The 9,316-nt window shown below is 31.8% G+C and overlaps 1 pseudogene across 1 annotated transcript; it reads right to left on the reverse strand.

Annotated features, from left to right (window-relative positions):
- Window positions 1–1,289: 1,289 nt before the first annotated feature.
- On the reverse strand, window positions 1,290–3,987 carry LOC114260026 (dehydration-responsive element-binding protein 1A pseudogene; annotated as a pseudogene). The gene has a single exon (XR_014336826.1). The product of XR_014336826.1 is annotated as a dehydration-responsive element-binding protein 1A pseudogene (transcript).
- Between the last annotated feature and the right edge of the window lie 5,329 nt (window positions 3,988–9,316).

A 9,316-nucleotide genomic window follows, 5' to 3' on the forward strand; every position in this document is an offset into this window, starting at 1 on the left:
GAAATATATTGGATCAAACTTAAAAATTTATAAAAATTGATCAATATTTATTTTAAAACTCAATAAATATGATCATGGAAAAAAATGTGCGTATCGGTAAGTTTTTTTCAAATTGTGCGAAAAATAGAAAAATTTACGGTTTCGGTTACCGCAACTGTTACGCTACGGCCTTTACACCCCGCAACCGCAACCGCGCCACCGCCACCGTTACGGCGACCGCAACCGCTTTTCAGAACCTTGATAACATATATCCAATCTTATATATCAAGTAAACAAACATGACTTGAAAAATATATTATCCAATACCTATATTCTATTCATTATATATCCTGACTAAATCACACATTATATTATATGTTTCATTTTAGAGAAATGTTAGAGATCATGAAAATTTTGTCATGAAAAGGATCATGAAAAATTTATGACCTTTAAATTACCTTGATTAGTGTGTGGTGTTTTATTGTAAGTGTAATTCAAAGGTCACAAATTTTTTATGACCATTTTTATGAAAGACTTTTCATGATACCTAACATTACTGTTCATTTTATATCCAGTGAAACAAACCGGCTATACTCATAAACCTCGGTTGATGATAGGATAGATCCTTACACCAGAGCGGGCGCGCGCATATGTATATATATATATATGTTTATCTTTTTGTTATTTTTAAATTATTTTTATATACTTATATTTGCAATACTTGAACCAAAAATTAAAAGTACTTTTTAAAAAATCTCTCTTTTGTCTTTTTTTTTTTTTTTTTTTTTTTTCCCCTCATATAATGGGATCGTTGGTAAGAAAATTTTTAAACTCTTTTTAAGTTAAAATTCGCAAAAATAAATAAATAAATAAAATAAGTTAAAATAATTAATAAAACAAAATATCACATTAAATTTATAATCATATCATTTTTTCTTTCATAAATATCACATCTAACTATAAAAAAATTTAATCATTTTTCTAGATACAAAATTTTAATCTACTAAAATAATTAAAAATTAAAATGCCTTATCAAAATAGCAATTTCCCAAATACCCACAACTATAATTTCCATACTTGAACAAAAAATTAAGGCCTTGTTTGGTTTGTTTTTCCTAAAAATTTTTGGAAAAAATTATCTACAAATAAATTTTCAAGAATACTTAAACCAAACAAATTTTTTCAAAAAAAATCTCAAAATTTTGTTTGGTGATACTTTCCAAATCTCTCTCTCATACACATCAAATCAATCACTTTTTTTAAAATTCTTTTTTCAAAATAATTTTTCAAAATCATTCCTGAAAAAAAAATAAATCAAACAATTTTTCATACTTTTTATTTCAGAAATTATTTTACAAATACAAACCAAACACACCATAAAAATCTAGTAATTTAGTTTTAAAAATCTCTTTCTTTCCCTGACTAGACAAAAGCCAAAACGACTCAGATTCTTAAACAACAGTGATTGGTGTTACTAATTTTGCATTACTAATGAGTTGAAAAAAAAATAAAATAAATAAATGAGTAGAACATCCCATCATGTGGAATGGATACCAACATTAATGTTATTATTGTTCTTCTTTCAGGGGTCTCAAGCACTTTTCAATTTCTAAATTGACAAGCTCCAGAGTGCCACGTCATCACAAGTTCCACGTCATCACCCTGGTACCACTCTCCTCCTGCGCAGTGAGGTAGTAGAGGAGGTAGCATCAATTCTTCGGCCATGTTTGCAAGCAATCCCGGCATCCCGAAAACCGCCTCCTCGTCAATGTAAAATATTTTCTCCGGGCATTGTCGCCGGCACATTCTCCGGCTTTGTTACGTCACCAGACACCTCTAGGTACGGCAACGATGGCCGAAACGCTTCTGCCGCCTCCGTCGCCGCCTTTTTAATATCCTTGGGCTTCAATGAAGCCGGAACAGGCAGCTTCCAAGCCGAATCGGCGAAATTGAGACAAGCTAGCCGACCTCTCAAAGCAATCGCAGCAACGTCGTGAGCTCTCGCAGCCATTTCCGCAGTCGGAAACGTCCCGAGCCATATCCTCGACTTCTTAATTGGCTCGCGCACTTCGCAGACCCATATACTGTTGTTCCTCAACTTGACACCTCGGTACACCTGGTGCCGAGTCTCCCTGACTTTCTTCCTCCCTCCCCTCTTCTTCGGACAGCTTGAAGCCAACAAAACCTCCTTGTCAGAAAACCTAGCAGCTGGCCGCGCACCACTGCCACAATCTGACACCGACGGAGATTCCGGGACGTCGTTGGACCCGAAACTAGGAAGTGGGTCAGAAAAGTGAGAACACATATCGATTTAAGGTAAATAAAATATGTCTAAAAACAAAGTGGGTAGATTATTTAACATGGGAAGTGAAGTGACTATATATAAACAAATAAGCACATATGGGAACGCGGCAAATGAAGAGGGCCAGGCTGTGGGGATGGGGGCGCCGCTCAGTTGCAATGAGTTGGAAGAGAGAGAGAGAACAGCTGTTTTGTCAAGCGTCAAGTGGATGAGTCCAGATCATCTGCCGTGATTTCTTGCGATAGCTCCTGTTGCGGTTTAAAATGACGTCGTTTTGAAATTTTTTTTTTTTTCCCTTCACGTTGCTGTTAAGCCTCTCTTTCACTTCCTCTTCCTCTGATCTGCTCCAATAGTCTCAGATTTGTTTTGATCTGTGATATGTATACGTACACTTGTGCTCAACAAAATCAAGTGGGTTTGATTCATGAAGTATTTTTTTTGAACCATACACTTGATTTGAAAAAAAATAAGTGAGTTTGATTCATGAAGTGTTTTTTTTCAAACATACACTTGATTTGAAACACTTGATTTGAAAAAAAAATCAAGCGTTTTTCTTGGCAAAGATCATCTGTGTTTTTTTTTTGGAACATACAAATCATTCATGAATTTTTATTTTTTTTTTTGGATATATACATGTGCTCAACAACTTGATTCTTCCTCTGTTACAACTTGTTTTCAAATCAAGTGTATGTATATGTGTGTGTGAGAGAGAGAGAGAGATATATATATGGATAACAGAGGAAGAGCTAGTTGTAGATAATTTTGCAATTTTTGTTAATGGTGCTGAGTTAAATCCATTCTATGGCCATCCATCTTCATCTCTGTGTGTTTGGGTGAGAGATGAAAGAGAAGAAAAAGGAGACATCGTTTTGGACCAATTTTTTTTTTTTTTTCCCCTTCTTCTTCTTCTTTTGTTGTTAAGCCTCTCTTTCACTTCATCTTCCTCTCATCTGCTCCAATGGTCTCAGATCCGTTCCGATCTGCATCGCCTTGAACAGATTGGCAAAGATCCTTTGCCGAAAAAAAAAGAGCAAGTGGGCTTGATTTGTGATCTGTGTTTTTTTTTTTTTGGAACATACAAGTCATTCATGAAGTTTTTTTTTTTTTTTGTGGGATATATACATATATTTGAAAACAAAGTGGGTTTGAAAACTTCAAGATCAGATTTATGAAGTTTAGATTCATATACAATTTCAAACTCATATCAATATTTGAAAACAATTTCATATATATATATATATATATATGTATATGTATACATATATGTGTGTGTGAGAGAGAGAGAGAGAGAGAGAGAGAGAGAGAGAGAGAGAGATGGATAACAGAGGAAGAGCTAGGTGTAGATAATTTTGCAATTTTTGTTAATGGTGCTGAGTTGAATCCATTCTATGGCCATCCATCTTCGTCTGTGTGTTTGGGTGAGAGATGAAAGGGAAGAAAGAGGCTTACCAACAAAGAGAAGAAGAAAAAAAAAAAAAGGTCCAAAACGACGTCGTTTTGGACCTCCGCAGGAGCCACCGCAGGAAATCACAGCAGACGATCCGGACTCGGCTTGGCATTATTTTATTGAGTAATGTTAATGATTTTAAAATTTTTATTAAATATTTTTTATGAGAGTGAGATTTATATGAGATTTATATAGTGTGGATTTCATATTTATATGAAATATTTGATAAATAATTCAATAAAATTTTTGAAGTCTTTAACATTTATTTTTATCTTCTTCCTTTTTTTTTTTTTTTTTTGTGGAGTATGTGATTGATCAGTGAGTGATTGATTTGAGAAAATAATCTTTCCCAAATACATGCGTGAAACAAAAAAAATTATAAAAATGTTATGAATCATGACATATCTATTCAAATTTTTCTGTGTATAATAATTTATGGTGAAAATTGAATTAGTGTAATGTGGAGTTCACTTATAAAATCAATCTAAATCATTAATGTGAAATTTTAGATCATTTTTAAATTTTTATGTCTGGAGCCGTAATGTTACTGAAAAAATTATAAATACCAAATAAATTATGATGTCTTTATACCGTGTCATATTCAATAAAAAGAATTTAAATTTATAAAACAAAAGACAAATTTAAATAAGACTATAAACTTAAATAATCTAATTTATAAAATAAAATATATATTTTTATGGTATTTATAGTTGGTCGACAAAATTAAAATTTTAAATTGATAGTCTTTACTACAAGGCTTACAAAGTAAACTATTTAGATAACCTATGTGTGTCCAGATTAGAACTCAAAAAAAAAAAAAAAAAAAAAAAAAAAAAAAAAAAAAAAAAAAAAAAGTATGGCGCCAGAAAAATACTTGATAGCTTGAATTTGTGTAGTTTAAATGGTTCAAATGTATCAAAACGACGTTATTTTGAGACATTCAGGCCATGAAAGTTCGAGCTACCAAGCATTGTTGATAGCACAATATAAAAAGATAAAATATAAAGGGAAGTTTATCTCAAAAATTAATGATTATTTTGTTATACGTTTGAGTGACTTAAGTACAGCAAGAAACGCTTAGAAATAACTAAACCACGAGTTTTTTTTTTTTTTTTTTTTTTTCTCTTTCTCTATGTTGTTGTTTGGCAATTATTTTTTTTAGTTAACTTTTTTATTTTTTGACTATTTAATTTGGGACTAAAATTTTGTTTCGTTTGACTTTTTTAGCTTTTTTTTTTTTGTGAGAAAAAAATGAAATGATTATGATTTGAATGTGATATTTAGGCCAAGTTTGGGAAGATAAGAAAACGCCAAAAAGCCAAAAAGCTACTCAAAAAGTTAAAAAGTTAACACTATTCACCAAAAGTTAACAATTACGGCTGCACAACTCCAAATCTTAATTTTCCTCTACAAACCAATTTTTATAATTTTTTAATACACATTTTTCCATAAAAAGTCAAAAAATTAACTCAAACATCCATATTTTTTTTCCTCAATTTTTTAGTCCAAAAAGACAAAAAGTGTACTTATTTAGGATACTCCAAACAACCCCTTAATTTTATTGGCTTATTTAACTTATTTTATCTTTTGTGCTCTTTTAACCAAAAAGCTCAAGCCAAACAAGCTCAAAAATATATATTTCTACTTCTCAACCCTAGTGTAATTATAAAATAAATAAAAAAAGAGACAAATTTTATTTTATCTTTGTGTTTTTTTTAACTCACCTTTTGATACTTCAAAATAAGCACATAACTTGTAGTTTGTGAATTAAAACGTACCATTTACATCGATAGTAAGTTCTGAAGAAAGACTAAAATATTCTTGTACATAAGTAATCTCATTATGTAAATTACATGCATTTTCATCATTTTTTTTACTTAATTTTTTTTTTGGGGAGGGGGGGGTTTCACATGCGGTTTACCCCTGAAATTTTAGATATGGATATGTTATCCGCGTTTGTCCAAATATGCATTTTACACTTTATTGTTAGTTTGGATGAAATGTTTGACAGTGCACTTTAATTCAAAAATTACTTTAGATTATGTGCTTGTTTTTAAAATTTTAAGGATACAAACAGTACATGGAGTAAACTGTAAGAGCAATAAAGGGTTACCAGCTAGTCTCATCTAGTGTACTTAAATACCTATAAGTCCTGTTAATTTTTTGAATACATTAATAAATCCTACGTTCCCTATGTTGCCCTTATTAAATTCTCTCTCTCTCTCTCTCTCTCTCTCTCTCTTCACTATTTCTCCAAAAGCTTCACATCACCACTGTCCACCACTACCGTCTCCATCATCGGCCACCTACTACCACCACCATCATCGTTCGGCTGTCGCCATCGTTCACCAACTATCTCTATTGTCGTTGATCTACATAACTATTCATTAACAACATTTGATGTCACAAATTCACCACCTCCTTCACAGATTTGTACTCCACTATCATCGATCTACATTTAATCGTTGCTGATCCAGTTCTATCGTTGTCGATCTACAAAATCATCACATCACTATACTGCGTCATTTATGATCATCATCCTCGTTAGCCAGCATTTTTTGGCAACGTCATCTATATCTATACTGATCTAGTTGTTCTAACATTGAAATTAACCCTAAATGACTCTAAACAATGGTGTCTCGCTTACCTCTCCATCTCCCTCTCTCTCATAAACTAGATTTGCTACAAACTAAATAAAAATTTAGGATTCTTTTCAGTGATAAATTTATCAACCTCTCTTGTCTATGTGTGTGGGAGAAGAAGATGGGTTCTTGTAAGTTAGTGAGTGATTGAACATAAGTAAGAGTAAGTGAATCAAAATTGTCGTTTGTAATTTTTTTTTTACAAATCACTGATATCAGTGATAAGTTATCAGTGACAATCATTAATGATTATCTGTGATAAATTTATCGCTAATATAGTTTTGATAAACTTATTAGACTTGTACGTCTCTATTACTTACTCTGTGCTATGTCTATATATGGTTGTATTTCTGTGAGTGAATAAATGACAATGAGTAAATGAGTGAGTAAGTGAATAAGTGTGTGTATGTGTAAATGTGAGTGAGTGAGTTTATGAGAACAAGTGATCGGGTGGTGGCAGTAGTAGCAGCGTCGTGGTGATATACGTTATTTTCATTAAAAATGATCGAAGAAATATCAACAAAAACTATTGTCAGAAGTCACCGGAGGTCGAAGGTGGTGGCTGGCAATTAGAGATGGTTGGTGGATGTAGTCGCTGGAGGTCGAAGGTGGTCATAGGTGACGGTCAGAAATGACAGAATGTGGTTGCTAGTGGAGGAGAAGTAAGTTGTAATAGCGTTGCTAATGAAGATGAAGAAAGTAAATTAAGGGCATTTTAGGAATATTGATAAGTGAAAAAATGAACCGGATTTATAATAAGTTTGATTAATAGAATGGGTCCGTAAGTGTCTGCAAAATAAACTTATCCTAAAAAAAAAAAAAGAATATTTTTATACAAATTAGCAAATATTATAAACTTTTTTTAGTTAATGATGTGACATTTATCTCATCATGAAGTGGGAACGTTTTAATTTTTAAAATTTTATTATTTTATGATACGTCAGATAATAATCAAATTTATAAGTTTTGTATAGTATTTTTCTATTTTTTTGATTAATTACACTTTTCACCAATGTAGTTTTACCCAAATTTCCTTTCAGTGCATATAGTTTCAATTTGAACAATTTGATCTTTATATATATATATTTATATATAGATAGGGGAGAAAATTTTTAGTTCAAAACCGATAAAAGATCAGATTAATTTGGTACAACGGTATCACAAGATCTCAAAAAGAGATAAAAACTTTAATGGAAGGAAGGATCTAAACTTCCATAGAAGATGAGAAAATGGCCTTACAAGGGAAAGAAATAAACCTCCACACAAGAAAGATAATTACATCAATTTGATCCTTACACTATGAGTCTAGTTTTAATTTGATCATTTCATTTAAATTTTTGTTAATTTTGTCTATGTGCATACCCTAGAAAATTGACAATTGTTTTAAAATTATTAATTTTAACCTCTAATTTAGATAGAATGATCGAATCGAAAATAAATTTAAAGTGCAGAGACTAAATTATTTAAATTAAAATTATAAAGGCCAAAATGAAATTTAAATTAAACTCTAAGAGTAAAAAATATAATTAAACTTCTACTTTTTAATTATCTTTCAATAAAAAAAGAGAAATAGAAAAAATTCGTACAAAAATATAATAAATATTAATATTTAAAAATTGTTTTTACTAATATGTAATAATTTTTAAAAAACTTTATTCTATAGTAATTTCCCCCAAAACAAACCGCCGAGGGATGGAGTCGGGCGACCAATTCAGCGCTCGGAAAGATCCTAAGTTGCGACGAAGACGGACAAAGAAGCCAAAAATGTAGTCATTTGCAAGAAACATAAGATAGTCCTTTTTTTGGAACTTTGACACACGACAATTTTTATTTTTTATTTTAGTGATTATTTAATAGTTTTATAATATTATTCTATACTATTTATTATCTGACAAATTATTTCTCAAAATTTTAATAAAAAATATTCAATTTTATTATTTTAGCAAAAAAATATAAAATTAAAACATGATATGAATTTGTCTCAAAACCAACACATAAGGGTCATTTGTGTAAATTATAAAGCATTATAAATTAACGCAGCGGATAAAAATAATTCGTATCATACCTTAATGACACAACCTCGTGGGTAAATCACGTGCTTCCAAAATCTGATCAGTCAACGAACCCAGCAGTGGAGTGATATTACAAAATGAGTATCACCCACACAAGTCACAGTGCAAAATGGCTTGATCGTTGTTTTCTGGGAGAGCGTCAGAGAGAGAGTCTGGGAAAAAAAGTTATGGGTAAAAACCACATAACGTATATCTAATATACGTATATCTTTAGATTAACCATATAATCTGATATATAACCAATATCTATCTATCCATCTATCCATATCTATTGATATGATCGATATAGATATCCTGAATGGTTATCCAAATAAGTTTTGAATTCAAATTCAAACTTACATGGATAAGGTTCAAAAGGTTCTAAGGGTCATGCCACATGGGCGCCCAATTTCTAACATCTCCCACTCGGACATGAGTTGGCATGACACTGCCACATCTCTATCTCAATCTCCCCAAAAAATAAACAATCTCATACTAGCCACTACATCGTGCGACTGCTGGGAACACCTGCATGTGGGAGCTCTATACTAGAAACTCAAAATGAGCCAGCATAGAGACATCAACCCAAAAAGAACAGAAATAGTGTCTCATATACCCCAGACCCATCTAATTACACCGGTCCAAAAAACATCTCTAATCCCTCAAAAGAGCATGTTTGACCCTCTCAATTCTTGCAATATATTCACACTCAATCCGCTTTTCATACAGAGCGATGTGAGTTGCCGGCAGTGAATATACAAAAGTGGTGTAATACTAGATGATCTTCCCTTTGCCCTCATGCCATTTAGTTTAGGATTAACCGCTTTCCCAGTGATGTCCCTTAAGGACGAATCATACATGATCGCATGCAACATACCAAAGTAGCAGAACATCA

The sequence above is a fragment of the Camellia sinensis genome, chromosome 1 (assembly GCF_055761805.1).
Source record: "Camellia sinensis isolate YWXY chromosome 1, ASM5576180v1, whole genome shotgun sequence".
In the NCBI taxonomy this organism is placed as follows: Eukaryota; Viridiplantae; Streptophyta; class Magnoliopsida; order Ericales; family Theaceae; genus Camellia; species Camellia sinensis.